Source organism: Pelobates fuscus, chromosome 1 (genome assembly GCF_036172605.1).
Source record: "Pelobates fuscus isolate aPelFus1 chromosome 1, aPelFus1.pri, whole genome shotgun sequence".
Taxonomy (NCBI): Eukaryota; Metazoa; Chordata; class Amphibia; order Anura; family Pelobatidae; genus Pelobates; species Pelobates fuscus.
The window spans coordinates 122,204,408-122,222,219 of NC_086317.1; the positions used below are offsets into that span (position 1 = coordinate 122,204,408).

At 32.6% G+C, this 17,812-nt stretch overlaps 16 non-coding genes across 16 annotated transcripts; all 16 read right to left on the bottom strand.

Annotated features, from left to right (window-relative positions):
- Positions 1–1,335: 1,335 nt before the first annotated feature.
- TRNAC-GCA (transfer RNA cysteine (anticodon GCA)) lies at positions 1,336–1,407 on the bottom strand. The gene has a single exon. It is a non-coding gene; the product is annotated as a tRNA-Cys (tRNA).
- A 419-nt stretch (positions 1,408–1,826) lies between these two features.
- TRNAC-GCA (transfer RNA cysteine (anticodon GCA)) lies at positions 1,827–1,898 on the bottom strand. The gene has a single exon. It is a non-coding gene; the product is annotated as a tRNA-Cys (tRNA).
- Positions 1,899–3,279: 1,381 nt separating this feature from the next.
- Positions 3,280–3,351, bottom strand: TRNAC-GCA (transfer RNA cysteine (anticodon GCA)). The gene has a single exon. It is a non-coding gene; the product is annotated as a tRNA-Cys (tRNA).
- A 1,381-nt stretch (positions 3,352–4,732) lies between these two features.
- On the bottom strand, positions 4,733–4,804 carry TRNAC-GCA (transfer RNA cysteine (anticodon GCA)). Its single transcript has one exon. It is a non-coding gene; the product is annotated as a tRNA-Cys (tRNA).
- Positions 4,805–5,671: 867 nt separating this feature from the next.
- TRNAC-GCA (transfer RNA cysteine (anticodon GCA)) lies at positions 5,672–5,743 on the bottom strand. Its single transcript has one exon. It is a non-coding gene; the product is annotated as a tRNA-Cys (tRNA).
- A 402-nt stretch (positions 5,744–6,145) lies between these two features.
- On the bottom strand, positions 6,146–6,217 carry TRNAC-GCA (transfer RNA cysteine (anticodon GCA)). Its single transcript has one exon. It is a non-coding gene; the product is annotated as a tRNA-Cys (tRNA).
- Positions 6,218–6,636: 419 nt separating this feature from the next.
- TRNAC-GCA (transfer RNA cysteine (anticodon GCA)) lies at positions 6,637–6,708 on the bottom strand. The gene has a single exon. It is a non-coding gene; the product is annotated as a tRNA-Cys (tRNA).
- An 849-nt stretch (positions 6,709–7,557) lies between these two features.
- TRNAC-GCA (transfer RNA cysteine (anticodon GCA)) lies at positions 7,558–7,629 on the bottom strand. The gene has a single exon. It is a non-coding gene; the product is annotated as a tRNA-Cys (tRNA).
- Positions 7,630–9,504: 1,875 nt separating this feature from the next.
- TRNAC-GCA (transfer RNA cysteine (anticodon GCA)) lies at positions 9,505–9,576 on the bottom strand. Its single transcript has one exon. It is a non-coding gene; the product is annotated as a tRNA-Cys (tRNA).
- A 1,329-nt stretch (positions 9,577–10,905) lies between these two features.
- On the bottom strand, positions 10,906–10,977 carry TRNAC-ACA (transfer RNA cysteine (anticodon ACA)). The gene has a single exon. It is a non-coding gene; the product is annotated as a tRNA-Cys (tRNA).
- A 402-nt stretch (positions 10,978–11,379) lies between these two features.
- On the bottom strand, positions 11,380–11,451 carry TRNAC-GCA (transfer RNA cysteine (anticodon GCA)). The gene has a single exon. It is a non-coding gene; the product is annotated as a tRNA-Cys (tRNA).
- A 1,666-nt stretch (positions 11,452–13,117) lies between these two features.
- Positions 13,118–13,189, bottom strand: TRNAC-GCA (transfer RNA cysteine (anticodon GCA)). Its single transcript has one exon. It is a non-coding gene; the product is annotated as a tRNA-Cys (tRNA).
- Positions 13,190–13,591: 402 nt separating this feature from the next.
- TRNAC-GCA (transfer RNA cysteine (anticodon GCA)) lies at positions 13,592–13,663 on the bottom strand. Its single transcript has one exon. It is a non-coding gene; the product is annotated as a tRNA-Cys (tRNA).
- A 1,803-nt stretch (positions 13,664–15,466) lies between these two features.
- On the bottom strand, positions 15,467–15,538 carry TRNAC-GCA (transfer RNA cysteine (anticodon GCA)). The gene has a single exon. It is a non-coding gene; the product is annotated as a tRNA-Cys (tRNA).
- Positions 15,539–17,205: 1,667 nt separating this feature from the next.
- Positions 17,206–17,277, bottom strand: TRNAC-GCA (transfer RNA cysteine (anticodon GCA)). The gene has a single exon. It is a non-coding gene; the product is annotated as a tRNA-Cys (tRNA).
- Positions 17,278–17,679: 402 nt separating this feature from the next.
- Positions 17,680–17,751, bottom strand: TRNAC-GCA (transfer RNA cysteine (anticodon GCA)). Its single transcript has one exon. It is a non-coding gene; the product is annotated as a tRNA-Cys (tRNA).
- Between the last annotated feature and the right edge of the window lie 61 nt (positions 17,752–17,812).

The following is a 17,812-nucleotide window of genomic DNA, read 5'->3' on the forward strand; positions in this document are numbered from 1 at the left end:
GCATGCTTTTAACACTTTTGATTTCCCCCCAATATAATTTAAGAATTTATTTATTTGTTTTTCTTAATTTAGGTTCTCTTGACGGCCTCCTGCTGGTCATTAGCAGAACTCACAAAATCGACAGAAATGAGTAAATTCTGCTCTTTGATTTAGAATTGAGAGGAAGATTTCTTCAAATGAGAGGAAAATGTGTCCATTCTCCACCAGCATCTAGTAGAAATTTGTAACACTACAACATGTTGCACTGAAATAAAAATCTGTTACTTTTCAAGGAACAGTATGGTAGATTTCATCATACGAGTAGGAAATAAATATTTTGATGAAATTTTTTTTTTCTTTAAATACAATTTTCAAATTGATGACATGATGTTAGTCATGATTCTGAAAATATATTACCATTCAAGATTTTTAAAGGGGGCACCAGGATTTGAGTTATACCCCCTAATTGGCATGTTTTCATTACTTTTGATTTCCCCCCCATATAATTTAAGAATGTATTTATTTGTTTTTCTTAATTTAGGTTCTCTTGACTGCCTCCTGCTGGTCATTAGCAGAACTCACTAAATCGACAGAAATGAGTAAATTCTGCTCTTTGATTTAGAATCGAGAGGAAGATTTCTTCAAATGAGAGGAAAATGTGTCCATTCTCCACCAGCATCTAGTAGAAATTTGTAACACTATAACATGTTGCACAGAAATAAAAATCTGTTACATTTCAAGGAACAGTATGGTAGATTTCATCATACGAGTAGGAAATAAATATTTTGATGAAAAAATGTTTTTTCTTTAAATACAATTTTCAAATTAAGGACATGTTGTTGGTCATGATTCTGAAAATATATTACCATTCAAGAATTTTAAAGGGGGCACCAGGATTTGAACCTGAGACCTCTTGATCTGCAGTCAAATGCTCTACCACTGAGATATACCCCCAATTTGGCATGTTTTTATTACTTTTGATTTCCCCCCAATATAATTTAAGAATGTATTTATTTGTTTTTCTTAATTTAGGTTCTCTTGACGGCCTCCTGCTGGTCAATCGACAGAAATTAGTAAATTCTGCTCTTTGATTTAGAATCGAGAGGAAGATTTCTTCAAATGAGAGGAAAATGTGTCCATTCTCCACCAGCATCTAGTAGAAATTTGTAACACTACAACATGTTGCACTGAAATAAAAATCTGTTACTTTTCAAGAAACAGTATGGTAGATTTCATCATACGAGTAGGAAATAAATATTTTGATGAAAATTTTTTTTTTCTTAAAATACAATTTTCAAATTGAGGACATGATGTTAGTCATGATTCTGAAAACATATTACCATTCAAGATTTTTAAAGGGGGCACCAGGATTTGAACCTGAGACCTCTTGATCTGCAGTCAAATGCTCTACCACTGAGCTATACCCCCAATTTGGCATGTTTTTAATACTTTTGATTTCCCCCCAATATAATTTAAGAATTTATTTATTTGTTTTTCTTAATTTAGGTTCTCTTGACGGCCTCCTGCTGGTCATTAGCAGAACTCACAAAATCGACAGAAATGAGTAAATTCTGCTCTTTGATTTAGAATCGAGAGGAAGATTTCTTCAAATGAGAGGAAAATGTGTCCATTCTCCATTAGCATCTAGTAGAAATTTATAACACTATAACCTGTTGCACTGAAATAAAAATCTGTTACTTTTCAAGGAACAGTATGGTAGATTTCATCATACGAGTAGGAAATAAATATTTTGATGAAAAAATGTTTTTTCTTAAAATACAATTTTCAAATTGAGGACATGATGTTAGTCATGATTCTGAAAATATATTACCATCCAAGATTTTTAAAGGGGGCACCAGGATTTGAACCTGAGACCTCTTGATCTGCAGTCAAATGCTCTACCACTGAGCTATACCCCCAATTTGGCATGTTTTTAATACTTTTGATTTCCCCCCAATATAATTTAAGAATTTATTTATTTGTTTTTCTTAATTTAGGTTCTCTTGACGGCCTCCTGCTGGTCATTAGCAGAACTCACAAAATCGACAGAAATGAGTAAATTCTGCTCTTTGATTTAGAATCGAGAGGAAGATTTCTTCAAATGAGAGGAAAATGTGTCCATTCTCCATTAGCATCTAGTAGAAATTTATAACACTATAACCTGTTGCACTGAAATAAAAATCTGTTACTTTTCAAGGAACAGTATGGTAGATTTCATCATACGAGTAGGAAATAAATATTTTGATGAAAAAATGTTTTTTCTTTAAATAAAATTTTCAAATTGAGGACATGATGTTAGTCATGATTCTGAAAATATATTACCATTCAAGATTTTTAAAGGGGGCACCAGGATTTGAAGCTGAGACCTCTTGATGGGCAGTCAAATGCTCTACCACTGAGCTATACCCCCAAATTGGCATGTTTTGATTACTTTTGATTTCCCCCCAATATAATTTAAGAATGTATTTATTTGTTTTTCTTAATTTAGGTTCTCTTGACGGCCTCCTGCTGGTCATTAGCAGAACTCACTAAATCGACAGAAATGAGTAAATTCTGCTCTTTGATTTAGAATCGAGAGGAAGATTTCTTCAAATGAGAGGAAAATGTGTCCATTCTCCACCAGCATCTAGTAGAAATTTGTAACACTATAACATGTTGCACAGAAATAAAAATCTGTTACATTTCAAGGAACAGTATGGTAGATTTCATCATACGAGTAGGAAATAAATATTTTGATGAAAAAATGTTTTTTCTTTAAATACAATTTTCAAATTGAGGACATGATGTTGGTCATGATTCTGAAAATATATTACCATTCAAGATTTTTAAAGGGGGCACCAGGATTTGAACCTGAGACCTCTTGATCTGCAGTCAAATGCTCTACCACTGAGATATACCCCCAATTTGGCATGTTTTGATTACTTTTGATTTCCCCCCAATATAATTTAAGAATGTATTTATTTGTTTTTCTTAATTTAGGTTCTCTTGACGGCCTCCTGCTGGTCAATCGACAGAAATTAGTAAATTCTGCTCTTTGATTTAGAATCGAGAGGAAGATTTCTTCAAATGAGAGGAAAATGTGTCCATTCTCCACCAGCATCTAGTAGAAATTTGTAACACTACAACATGTTGCACTGAAATAAAAATCTGTTACTTTTCAAGGAACAGTGTGGTAGATTTCATCATACGAGTAGGAAATAAATATTTTGATGAAAAAATGTTTTTTCTTAAAATACAATTTACAAATTGAGGACATGTTAGTCATGATTCTGAAAATATATTACCATCCAAGATTTTTAAAGGGGGCACCAGGATTTGAACCTGAGACCTCTTGATCTGCAGTCAAATGCTCTACCACTGAGCTATACCCCCAATTTGGCATGTTTTTAATACTTTTGATTTCCCCCCAATATAATTTAAGAATTTATTTATTTGTTTTTCTTAATTTAGGTTCTCTTGACGGCCTCCTGCTGGTCATTAGCAGAACTCACAAAATCGACAGAAATGAGTAAATTCTGCTCTTTGATTTAGAATCGAGAGGAAGATTTCTTCAAATGAGAGGAAAATGTGTCCATTCTCCATTAGCATCTAGTAGAAATTTATAACACTATAACCTGTTGCACTGAAATAAAAATCTGTTACTTTTCAAGGAACAGTATGGTAGATTTCATCATACGAGTAGGAAATAAATATTTTGATGAAAAAATGTTTTTTCTTTAAATAAAATTTTCAAATTGAGGACATGATGTTAGTCATGATTCTGAAAATATATTACCATTCAAGATTTTTAAAGGGGGCACCAGGATTTGAAGCTGAGACCTCTTGATGGGCAGTCAAATGCTCTACCACTGAGCTATACCCCCAAATTGGCATGTTTTGATTACTTTTGATTTCCCCCCAATATAATTTAAGAATGTATTTATTTGTTTTTCTTAATTTAGGTTCTCTTGACGGCCTCCTGCTGGTCATTAGCAGAACTCACTAAATCGACAGAAATGAGTAAATTCTGCTCTTTGATTTAGAATCGAGAGGAAGATTTCTTCAAATGAGAGGAAAATGTGTCCATTCTCCACCAGCATCTAGTAGAAATTTGTAACACTATAACATGTTGCACAGAAATAAAAATCTGTTACATTTCAAGGAACAGTATGGTAGATTTCATCATACGAGTAGGAAATAAATATTTTGATGAAAAAATGTTTTTTCTTTAAATACAATTTTCAAATTGAGGACATGATGTTGGTCATGATTCTGAAAATATATTACCATTCAAGATTTTTAAAGGGGGCACCAGGATTTGAACCTGAGACCTCTTGATCTGCAGTCAAATGCTCTACCACTGAGATATACCCCCAATTTGGCATGTTTTGATTACTTTTGATTTCCCCCCAATATAATTTAAGAATGTATTTATTTGTTTTTCTTAATTTAGGTTCTCTTGACGGCCTCCTGCTGGTCAATCGACAGAAATTAGTAAATTCTGCTCTTTGATTTAGAATCGAGAGGAAGATTTCTTCAAATGAGAGGAAAATGTGTCCATTCTCCACCAGCATCTAGTAGAAATTTGTAACACTACAACATGTTGCACTGAAATAAAAATCTGTTACTTTTCAAGGAACAGTGTGGTAGATTTCATCATACGAGTAGGAAATAAATATTTTGATGAAAAAATGTTTTTTCTTAAAATACAATTTACAAATTGAGGACATGTTAGTCATGATTCTGAAAATATATTACCATCCAAGATTTTTAAAGGGGGCACCAGGATTTGAACCTGAGACCTCTTGATCTGCAGTCAAATGCTCTACCACTGAGCTATACCCCCAACTTGGCATGTTTTTAATACTTTTGATTTCCCCCCAATATAATTTAAGAATTTATTTATTTGTTTTTCTTAATTTAGGTTCTCTTGATGGCCTCCTGCTGGTCATTAGCAGAACTCACAAAATCGACAGAAATGAGTAAATTCTGCTCTTTGATTTAGAATTGAGAGGAAGATTTCTTCAAATGAGAGGAAAATGTGTCCATTCTCCACCAGCATCTAGTAGAAATTTGTAACACTACAACATGTTGCACTGAAATAAAAATCTGTTACTTTTCAAGGAACAGTATGGTAGATTTCATCATACGAGTAGGAAATAAATATTTTGATGAAATTTTTTTTTTCTTTAAATACAATTTTCAAATTGATGACATGATGTTAGTCATGATTCTGAAAATATATTAACATTCAAGATTTTTAAAGGGGGCACCAGGATTTGAGTTATACCCCCAAATTGGCATGTTTTGATTACTTTTGATTTCCCCCCCATATAATTTAAGAATGTATTTATTTGTTTTTCTTAATTTAGGTTCTCTTGACGGCCTCCTGCTGGTCATTAGCAGAACTCACTAAATCGACAGAAATGAGTAAATTCTGCTCTTTGATTTAGAATCGAGAGGAAGATTTCTTCAAATGAGAGGAAAATGTGTCCATTCTCCACCAGCATCTAGTAGAAATTTGTAACACTATAACATGTTGCACAGAAATAAAAATCTGTTACATTTCAAGGAACAGTATGGTAGATTTCATCATACGAGTAGGAAATAAATATTTTGATGAAAAAATGTTTTTTCTTTAAATACAATTTTCAAATTGAGGACATGATGTTGGTCATGATTCTGAAAATATATTACCATTCAAGATTTTTAAAGGGGGCATCAGGATTTGAACCTGAGACCTCTTGATCTGCAGTCAAATGCTCTACCACTGAGATATACCCCCAATTTGGCATGTTTTGATTACTTTTGATTTCCCCCCAATATAATTTAAGAATGTATTTATTTGTTTTTCTTAATTTAGGTTCTTTTGACGGCCTCCTGCTGGTCAATCGACAGAAATTAGTAAATTCTGCTCTTTGATTTAGAATCGAGAGGAAGATTTCTTCAAATGAGAGGAAAATGTGTCCATTCTCCACCAGCATCTAGTAGAAATTTGTAACACTACAACATGTTGCACTGAAATAAAAATCTGTTACTTTTCAAGAAACAGTATGGTAGATTTCATCATACGAGTAGGAAATAAATATTTTGATGAAAAATTTTTTTTTCTTAAAATACAATTTTCAAATTGAGGACATGATGTTAGTCATGATTCTGAAAACATATTACCATTCAAGATTTTTAAAGGGGGCACCAGGATTTGAACCTGAGACCTCTTGATCTGCAGTCAAATGCTCTACCACTGAGCTATACCCCCAATTTGGCATGTTTTTAATACTTTTGATTTCCCCCCAATATAATTTAAGAATTTATTTATTTGTTTTTCTTAATTTAGGTTCTCTTGACGGCCTCCTGCTGGTCATTAGCAGAACTCACAAAATCGACAGAAATGAGTAAATTCTGCTCTTTGATTTAGAATCGAGAGGAAGATTTCTTCAAATGAGAGGAAAATGTGTCCATTCTCCATTAGCATCTAGTAGAAATTTATAACACTATAACCTGTTGCACTGAAATAAAAATCTGTTACTTTTCAAGGAACAGTATGGTAGATTTCATCATACGAGTAGGAAATAAATATTTTGATGAAAAAATGTTTTTTCTTAAAATACAATTTTCAAATTGAGGACATGATGTTAGTCATGATTCTGAAAATATATTACCATCCAAGATTTTTAAAGGGGGCACCAGGATTTGAACCTGAGACCTCTTGATCTGCAGTCAAATGCTCTACCACTGAGCTATACCCCCAATTTGGCATGTTTTTAATACTTTTGATTTCCCCCCAATATAATTTAAGAATTTATTTATTTGTTTTTCTTAATTTAGGTTCTCTTGATGGCCTCCTGCTGGTCATTAGCAGAACTCACAAAATCGACAGAAATGAGTAAATTCTGCTCTTTGATTTAGAATTGAGAGGAAGATTTCTTCAAATGAGAGGAAAATGTGTCCATTCTCCACCAGCATCTAGTAGAAATTTGTAACACTACAACATGTTGCACTGAAATAAAAATCTGTTACTTTTCAAGGAACAGTATGGTAGATTTCATCATACGAGTAGGAAATAAATATTTTGATGAAATTTTTTTTTCTTTAAATACAATTTTCAAATTGATGACATGATGTTAGTCATGATTCTGAAAATATATTAACATTCAAGATTTTTAAAGGGGGCACCAGGATTTGAGTTATACCCCCAAATTGGCATGTTTTGATTACTTTTGATTTCCCCCCCATATAATTTAAGAATGTATTTATTTGTTTTTCTTAATTTAGGTTCTTTTGACGGCCTCCTGCTGGTCAATCGACAGAAATTAGTAAATTCTGCTCTTTGATTTAGAATCGAGAGGAAGATTTCTTCAAATGAGAGGAAAATGTGTCCATTCTCCACCAGCATCTAGTAGAAATTTGTAACACTACAACATGTTGCACTGAAATAAAAATCTGTTACTTTTCAAGAAACAGTATGGTAGATTTCATCATACGAGTAGGAAATAAATATTTTGATGAAAATTTTTTTTTTCTTAAAATACAATTTTCAAATTGAGGACATGATGTTAGTCATGATTCTGAAAACATATTACCATTCAAGATTTTTAAAGGGGGCACCAGGATTTGAACCTGAGACCTCTTGATCTGCAGTCAAATGCTCTACCACTGAGCTATACCCCCAATTTGGCATGTTTTTAATACTTTTGATTTCCCCCCAATATAATTTAAGAATTTATTTATTTGTTTTTCTTAATTTAGGTTCTCTTGACGGCCTCCTGCTGGTCATTAGCAGAACTCACAAAATCGACAGAAATGAGTAAATTCTGCTCTTTGATTTAGAATCGAGAGGAAGATTTCTTCAAATGAGAGGAAAATGTGTCCATTCTCCATTAGCATCTAGTAGAAATTTATAACACTATAACCTGTTGCACTGAAATAAAAATCTGTTACTTTTCAAGGAACAGTATGGTAGATTTCATCATACGAGTAGGAAATAAATATTTTGATGAAAAAATGTTTTTTCTTTAAATAAAATTTTCAAATTGAGGACATGATGTTGGTCATGATTCCGAAAATATATTACCATTCAAGATTTTTAAATGGGGCACCAGGATTTGAACCTGAGACCTCTTGATCTGCAGTCAAATGCTCTACCACTGAGATATACCCCCAATTTGGCAGGTTTTGATTAACTTTGATTTCCCCCCAATATAATTTAAGAATGTATTTATTTGTTTTTCTTAATTTAGGTTCTCTTGACGGCCTCCTGCTGGTCATTAGCAGAACTCACTAAATCGACAGAAATGAGTAAATTCTGCTCTTTGATTTAGAATCGAGAGGAAGATTTCTTCAAATGAGAGGAAAATGTGTCCATTCTCCACCAGCATCTAGTAGAAATTTGTAACACTATAACATGTTGCACTGAACTAAAAATCTGTTATTTTTCAAGGAACAGTATGGTAGATTTCATAATACGAGTAGGAAATAAATATTTTGATGAAAAAATGTTTTTTCTTAAAATACAATTTTCAAATTGAGGACATGATGTTAGTCATGATTCTGAAAATATATTACCATTCAAGATTTTTAAAGGGGGCACCAGGATTTGAAGCTGAGACCTCTTGATGGGCAGTCAAATGCTCTACCACTGAGCTATACCCCCAAATTGGCATGTTTTGATTACTTTTGATTTCCCCCCAATATAATTTAAGAATGTATTTATTTGTTTTTCTTAATTTAGGTTCTCTTGACGGCCTCCTGCTGGTCATTAGCAGAACTCACTAAATCGACAGAAATGAGTAAATTCTGCTCTTTGATTTAGAATCGAGAGGAAGATTTCTTCAAATGAGAGGAAAATGTGTCCATTCTCCACCAGCATCTAGTAGAAATTTGTAACACTATAACATGTTGCACAGAAATAAAAATCTGTTACATTTCAAGGAACAGTATGGTAGATTTCATCATACGAGTAGGAAATAAATATTTTGATGAAAAAATGTTTTTTCTTTAAATACAATTTTCAAATTGAGGACATGATGTTGGTCATGATTCTGAAAATATATTACCATTCAAGATTTTTAAAGGGGGCACCAGGATTTGAACCTGAGACCTCTTGATCTGCAGTCAAATGCTCTACCACTGAGATATACCCCCAATTTGGCATGTTTTGATTACTTTTGATTTCCCCCCAATATAATTTAAGAATGTATTTATTTGTTTTTCTTAATTTAGGTTCTCTTGACGGCCTCCTGCTGGTCAATCGACAGAAATTAGTAAATTCTGCTCTTTGATTTAGAATCGAGAGGAAGATTTCTTCAAATGAGAGGAAAATGTGTCCATTCTCCACCAGCATCTAGGAGAAATTTATAACACTATAACCTGTTGCACTGAAATAAAAATCTGTTACTTTTCAAGGAACAGTATGGTAGATTTCATAATACGAGTAGGAAATAAATATTTTGATGAAATTTTTTTTTTTCTTAAAATACAATTTTCAAATTGAGGACATGATGTTAGTCATGATTCTGAAAATATATTGCCATTCAAGATTTTTAAAGGGGGCACCAGGATTTGAACCTGAGACCTCTTGATCTGCAGTCAAATGCTCTACCACTGAGCTATACCCCCAATTTGGCATGTTTTTACTACTTTTGATTTCCCCCCAATATAATTTAAGAATGTATTTATTTGTTTTTCTTAATTTAGATTCTATTGACGGCCTCCTGCTGGTCAATCGACAGAAATTAGTAAATTCTGCTCTTTGATTTAGAATCGAGAGGAAGATTTCTTCAAATGAGAGGAAAATGTGTCCATTCTCCACCAGCATCTAGTAGAAATTTGTAACACTATAACATGTTGCACTGAAATAAAAATCTGTTACTTTTCAAGGAACAGTATGGTAGATTTCATCATACGAGTAGGAAATAAATATTTTGATGAAAAAATGTTTTTTCTTTAAATACAATTTTCAAATTGAGGACATGATGTTAGTCATGATTCTGAAACTATATTACCATTCAAGATTTTTAAAGGGGGCACCAGTATTTGAACCTGAGACCTCTTGATCTGCAGTCAAATGCTCTACCACTGAGCTATACCCCCAAATTGACATGTTTTGATTACTTTTGATTTACCCCCAATATAATTTAAGAATGTATTTATTTGTTTTTCTTAATTTAGGTTCTCTTGACGGCCTCCTGCTGGTCATTAGCAGAACTCATAAAATCGACAGAAATGAGTAAATTCTGCTCTTTGATTTAGAATCGAGAGGAATATTTCTTCAAATGAGAGAAAAATGTGTCCATTCTCCACCAGCATCTAGTAGAAATTTGTAACACTACAACATGTTGCACTGAAATAAAAATCTGTTACTTTTCAAGGAACAGTATGGTAGATTTCATCATACGAGTAGGAAATAAATATTTTGATAAAAAAAATTTTTTCTTTAAATACAATTTTCAAATTGATGACATGATGTTAGTCATGATTCTGAAAATATATTACCATTCAAGATTTTTAAAGGGGGCACCAGGATTTGAGTTATACCCCCAAATTGGCATGTTTTGATTACTTTTGATTTCCCCCCCATATAATTTAAGAATGTATTTATTTGTTTTTCTTAATTTAGGTTCTCTTGACGGCCTCCTGCTGGTCATTAGCAGAACTCACTAAATCGACAGAAATGAGTAAATTCTGCTCTTTGATTTAGAATCGAGAGGAAGATTTCTTCAAATGAGAGGAAAATGTGTCCATTCTCCACCAGCATCTAGTAGAAATTTGTAACACTATAACATGTTGCACAAAAATAAAAATCTGTTACATTTCAAGGAACAGTATGGTAGATTTCATCATACGAGTAGGAAATAAATATTTTGATGAAAAAATGTTTTTTCTTTAAATACAATTTTCAAATTGAGGACATGATTCTGAAAATATATTACCATTCAAGATTTTTAAAGGGGGCACCAGGATTTGAACCTGAGACCTCTTGATCTGTAGTCAAATGCTCTACCACTGAGATATACCCCCAATTTGGCATGTTTTGATTACTTTTGATTTCCCCCCAATATAATTTAAGAATGTATTTATTTGTTTTTCTTAATTTAGGTTCTCTTGACGGCCTCCTGCTGGTCAATCGACAGAAATTAGTAAATTCTGCTCTTTGATTTAGAATCGAGAGGAAGATTTCTTCAAATGAGAGGAAAATGTGTCCATTCTCCACCAGCATCTAGTAGAAATTTGTAACACTACAACATGTTGCACTGAAATAAAAATCTGTTACTTTTCAAGGAACAGTATGGTAGATTTCATCATACGAGTAGGAAATAGATATTTTGATGAAAAAATGTTTTTTCTTTAAATACAATTTTCAAATTGAGGACAAGATGTTAGTCATGATTCTGAAAATGTATTACCATTCAAGATTTTTAAAGGGGGCACCAGGATTTGAACCTGAGACCTCTTGATCTGCAGTCAAATGCTCTACCACTGAGCTATACCCCCAAATTGACATGTTTTGATTACTTTTGATTTACCCCCAATATAATTTAAGAATGTATTTATTTGTTTTTCTTAATTTAGGTTCTCTTGACGGCCTCCTGCTGGTCATTAGCAGAACTCATAAAATCGACAGAAATGAGTAAATTCTGCTCTTTGATTTAGAATCGAGAGGAAGATTTCTTCAAATGAGAGACATATGTGTCCATTCTCCACCAGCATCTAGTAGAAATTTGTAACACTATAACATGTTGCACTGAACTAAAAATCTGTTATTTTTCAAGGAACAGTATGGTAGATTTCATAATACGAGTAGGAAATAAATATTTTAATGAAAAAATGTTTTTTCTTAAAATACAATTTTCAAATTGAGGACATGATGTTAGTCATGATTCTGAAAATATATTACCATTCAAGATTTTTAAAGGGGGCACCAGGATTTGAAGCTGAGACCTCTTGATCGGCAGTCAAATGCTCTACCACTGAGCTATACCCCCAAATTGGCATGTTTTGATTACTTTTGATTTCCCTCCAATATAATTTAAGAATGTATTTATTTGTTTTTCTTAATTTAGGTTCTCTTGACGGCCTCCTGCTGGTCAATCGACAGAAATTAGTAAATTCTGCTCTTTGATTTAGAATCGAGAGGAAGATTTCTTCAAATGAGAGGAAAATGTGTCCATTCTCCACCAGCATCTAGTAGAAATTTGTAACACTATAACATGTTGCACTGAAATAAAAATCTGTTACTTTTCATGGAACAGTATGGTAGATTTCATCATACGAGTAGGAAATAAATATTTTGATGAAAAAATTTCTTTTCTTTAAATACAATTTTCAAATTGATGACATGATGTTAGTCATGATTCTGAAAATGTATTACCATTCAAGATTTTAAAAGGGGGCACCAGGATTGACCTGCTGGTCAATCGACAGAAATTAGTAAATTCTGCTCTTTGATTTAGAATCGAGAGGAAGATTTCTTCAAATGAGAGGAAAATGTGTCCATTCTCCACCAGCATCTAGGAGAAATTTATAACACTATAACCTGTTGCACTGAAATAAAAATCTGTTACTTTTCAAGGAACAGTATGGTAGATTTCATCATACGAGTAGGAAATAAATATTTTGATGACATTTTTTTTTCTTTAAATACAATTTTCAAATTGATGACATGATGTTAGTCATGATTCTGAAAATATATTACCATTCAAGATTTTTAAAGGGGGCACCAGGATTTGAGTTATACCCCCAAATTGGCATGTTTTGATTACTTTTGATTTCCCCCCCATATAATTTAAGAATGTATTTATTTGTTTTTCTTAATTTAGGTTCTCTTGACGGCCTCCTGCTGGTCATTAGCAGAACTCACTAAATCGACAGAAATGAGTAAATTCTGCTCTTTGATTTAGAATCGAGAGGAAGATTTCTTCAAATGAGAGGAAAATGTGTCCATTCTCCACCAGCATCTAGTAGAAATTTGTAACACTATAACATGTTGCACTGAACTAAAAATCTGTTATTTTTCAAGGAACAGTATGGTAGATTTCATAATACGAGTAGGAAATAAATATTTTGATGAAAAAATGTTTTTTCTTAAAATACAATTTTCAAATTGAGGACATGATGTTAGTCATGATTCTGAAAATATATTACCATTCAAGATTTTTAAAGGGGGCACCAGGATTTGAACCTGAGACCTCTTGATCTGCAGTCAAATGCTCTACCACTGAGCTATACCCCCAATTTGGCATGTTTTTAATACTTTTGATTTCCCCCCAATATAATTTAAGAATTTATTTATTTGTTTTTCTTAATTTAGGTTCTCTTGACGGCCTCCTGCTGGTCAATCGACAGAAATTAGTAAATTCTGCTCTTTGATTTAGAATCGAGAGGAAGATTTCTTCAAATGAGAGGAAAATGTGTCCATTCTCCACCAGCATCTAGGAGAAATTTATAACACTATAACCTGTTGCACTGAAATAAAAATCTGTTACTTTTCAAGGAACAGTATGGTAGATTTCATAATACGAGTAGGAAATAAATATTTTGATGAAATTTTTTTTTTTCTTAAAATACAATTTTCAAATTGAGGACATGATGTTAGTCATGATTCTGAAAATATATTGCCATTCAAGATTTTTAAAGGGGGCACCAGGATTTGAACCTGAGACCTCTTGATCTGCAGTCAAATGCTCTACCACTGAGCTATACCCCCAATTTGGCATGTTTTTACTACTTTTGATTTCCCCCCAATATAATTTAAGAATGTATTTATTTGTTTTTCTTAATTTAGATTCTATTGACGGCCTCCTGCTGGTCAATCGACAGAAATTAGTAAATTCTGCTCTTTGATTTAGAATCGAGAGGAAGATTTCTTCAAATGAGAGGAAAATGTGTCCATTCTCCACCAGCATCTAGTAGAAATTTGTAACACTATAACATGTTGCACTGAAATAAAAATCTGTTACTTTTCAAGGAACAGTATGGTAGATTTCATCATACGAGTAGGAAATAAATATTTTGATGAAAAAATGTTTTTTCTTTAAATACAATTTTCAAATTGAGGACATGATGTTAGTCATGATTCTGAAAATATATTACCATTCAAGATTTTTAAAGGGGGCACCAGTATTTGAACCTGAGACCTCTTGATCTGCAGTCAAATGCTCTACCACTGAGCTATACCCCCAAATTGACATGTTTTGATTACTTTTGATTTACCCCCAATATAATTTAAGAATGTATTTATTTGTTTTTCTTAATTTAGGTTCTCTTGACGGCCTCCTGCTGGTCATTAGCAGAACTCATAAAATCGACAGAAATGAGTAAATTCTGCTCTTTGATTTAGAATCGAGAGGAATATTTCTTCAAATGAGAGAAAAATGTGTCCATTCTCCACCAGCATCTAGTAGAAATTTGTAACACTACAACATGTTGCACTGAAATAAAAATCTGTTACTTTTCAAGGAACAGTATGGTAGATTTCATCATACGAGTAGGAAATAAATATTTTGATAAAAAAAAATTTTTCTTTAAATACAATTTTCAAATTGATGACATGATGTTAGTCATGATTCTGAAAATATATTACCATTCAAGATTTTTAAAGGGGGCACCAGGATTTGAGTTATACCCCCAAATTGGCATGTTTTGATTACTTTTGATTTCCCCCCCATATAATTTAAGAATGTATTTATTTGTTTTTCTTAATTTAGGTTCTCTTGACGGCCTCCTGCTGGTCATTAGCAGAACTCACTAAATCGACAGAAATGAGTAAATTCTGCTCTTTGATTTAGAATCGAGAGGAAGATTTCTTCAAATGAGAGGAAAATGTGTCCATTCTCCACCAGCATCTAGTAGAAATTTGTAACACTATAACATGTTGCACAAAAATAAAAATCTGTTACATTTCAAGGAACAGTATGGTAGATTTCATCATACGAGTAGGAAATAAATATTTTGATGAAAAAATGTTTTTTCTTTAAATACAATTTTCAAATTGAGGACATGATTCTGAAAATATATTACCATTCAAGATTTTTAAAGGGGGCACCAGGATTTGAACCTGAGACCTCTTGATCTGCAGTCAAATGCTCTACCACTGAGATATACCCCCAATTTGGCATGTTTTGATTACTTTTGATTTCCCCCCAATATAATTTAAGAATGTATTTATTTGTTTTTCTTAATTTAGGTTCTCTTGACGGCCTCCTGCTGGTCAATCGACAGAAATTAGTAAATTCTGCTCTTTGATTTAGAATCGAGAGGAAGATTTCTTCAAATGAGAGGAAAATGTGTCCATTCTCCACCAGCATCTAGTAGAAATTTGTAACACTACAACATGTTGCACTGAAATAAAAATCTGTTACTTTTCAAGGAACAGTATGGTAGATTTCATCATACGAGTAGGAAATAGATATTTTGATGAAAAAATGTTTTTTCTTTAAATACAATTTTCAAATTGAGGACAAGATGTTAGTCATGATTCTGAAAATGTATTACCATTCAAGATTTTTAAAGGGGGCACCAGGATTTGAACCTGAGACCTCTTGATCTGCAGTCAAATGCTCTACCACTGAGCTATACCCCCAAATTGACATGTTTTGATTACTTTTGATTTACCCCCAATATAATTTAAGAATGTATTTATTTGTTTTTCTTAATTTAGGTTCTCTTGACGGCCTCCTGCTGGTCATTAGCAGAACTCATAAAATCGACAGAAATGAGTAAATTCTGCTCTTTGATTTAGAATCGAGAGGAAGATTTCTTCAAATGAGAGACATATGTGTCCATTCTCCACCAGCATCTAGTAGAAATTTGTAACACTATAACATGTTGCACTGAACTAAAAATCTGTTATTTTTCAAGGAACAGTATGGTAGATTTCATAATACGAGTAGGAAATAAATATTTTAATGAAAAAATGTTTTTTCTTAAAATACAATTTTCAAATTGAGGACATGATGTTAGTCATGATTCTGAAAATATATTACCATTCAAGATTTTTAAAGGGGGCACCAGGATTTGAAGCTGAGACCTCTTGATCGGCAGTCAAATGCTCTACCACTGAGCTATACCCCCAAATTGGCATGTTTTGATTACTTTTGATTTCCCTCCAATATAATTTAAGAATGTATTTATTTGTTTTTCTTAATTTAGGTTCTCTTGACGGCCTCCTGCTGGTCAATCGACAGAAATTAGTAAATTCTGCTCTTTGATTTAGAATCGAGAGGAAGATTTCTTCAAATGAGAGGAAAATGTGTCCATTCTCCACCAGCATCTAGTAGAAATTTGTAACACTATAACATGTTGCACTGAAATAAAAATCTGTTACTTTTCATGGAACAGTATGGTAGATTTCATCATACGAGTAGGAAATAAATATTTTGATGAAAAAATTTCTTTTCTTTAAATACAATTTTCAAATTGATGACATGATGTTAGTCATGATTCTGAAAATGTATTACCATTCAAGATTTTAAAAGGGGGCACCAGGATTGACCTGCTGGTCAATCGACAGAAATTAGTAAATTCTGCTCTTTGATTTAGAATCGAGAGGAAGATTTCTTCAAATGAGAGGAAAATGTGTCCATTCTCCACCAGCATCTAGGAGAAATTTATAACACTATAACCTGTTGCACTGAAATAAAAATCTGTTACTTTTCAAGGAACAGTATGGTAGATTTCATCATACGAGTAGGAAATAAATATTTTGATGACATTTTTTTTTTCTTTAAATACAATTTTCAAATTGATGACATGATGTTAGTCATGATTCTGAAAATATATTACCATTCAAGATTTTTAAAGGGGGCACCAGGATTTGAGTTATACCCCCAAATTGGCATGTTTTGATTACTTTTGATTTCCCCCCCATATAATTTAAGAATGTATTTATTTGTTTTTCTTAATTTAGGTTCTCTTGACGGCCTCCTGCTGGTCATTAGCAGAACTCACTAAATCGACAGAAATGAGTAAATTCTGCTCTTTGATTTAGAATCGAGAGGAAGATTTCTTCAAATGAGAGGAAAATGTGTCCATTCTCCACCAGCATCTAGTAGAAATTTGTAACACTATAACATGTTGCACTGAACTAAAAATCTGTTATTTTTCAAGGAACAGTATGGTAGATTTCATAATACGAGTAGGAAATAAATATTTTGATGAAAAAATGTTTTTTCTTAAAATACAATTTTCAAATTGAGGACATGATGTTAGTCATGATTCTGAAAATATATTACCATTCAAGATTTTTAAAGGGGGCACCAGGATTTGAACCTGAGACCTCTTGATCTGCAGTCAAATGCTCTACCACTGAGCTATACCCCCAATTTGGCATGTTTTTAATACTTTTGATTTCCCCCCAATATAATTTAAGAATTTATTTATTTGTTTTTCTTAATTTAGGTTCTCTTGACGGCCTCCTGCTGGTCAATCGACAGAAATTAGTAAATTCTGCTCTTTGATTTAGAATCGAGAGGAAGATTTCTTCAAATGAGAGGAAAATGTGTCCATTCTCCACCAGCATCTAGGAGAAATTTATAACACTATAACCTGTTGCACTGAAATAAAAATCTGTTACTTTTCAAGGAACAGTATGGTAGATTTCATAATACGAGTAGGAAATAAATATTTTGATGAAATTTTTTTTTTTCTTAAAATACAATTTTCAAATTGAGGACATGATGTTAGTCATGATTCTGAAAATATATTGCCATTCAAGATTTTTAAAGGGGGCACCAGGATTTGAACCTGAGACCTCTTGATCTGCAGTCAAATGCTCTACCACTGAGCTATACCCCCAATTTGGCATGTTTTTAATACTTTTGATTTCCCCCCAATATAATTTAAGAATGTATTTATT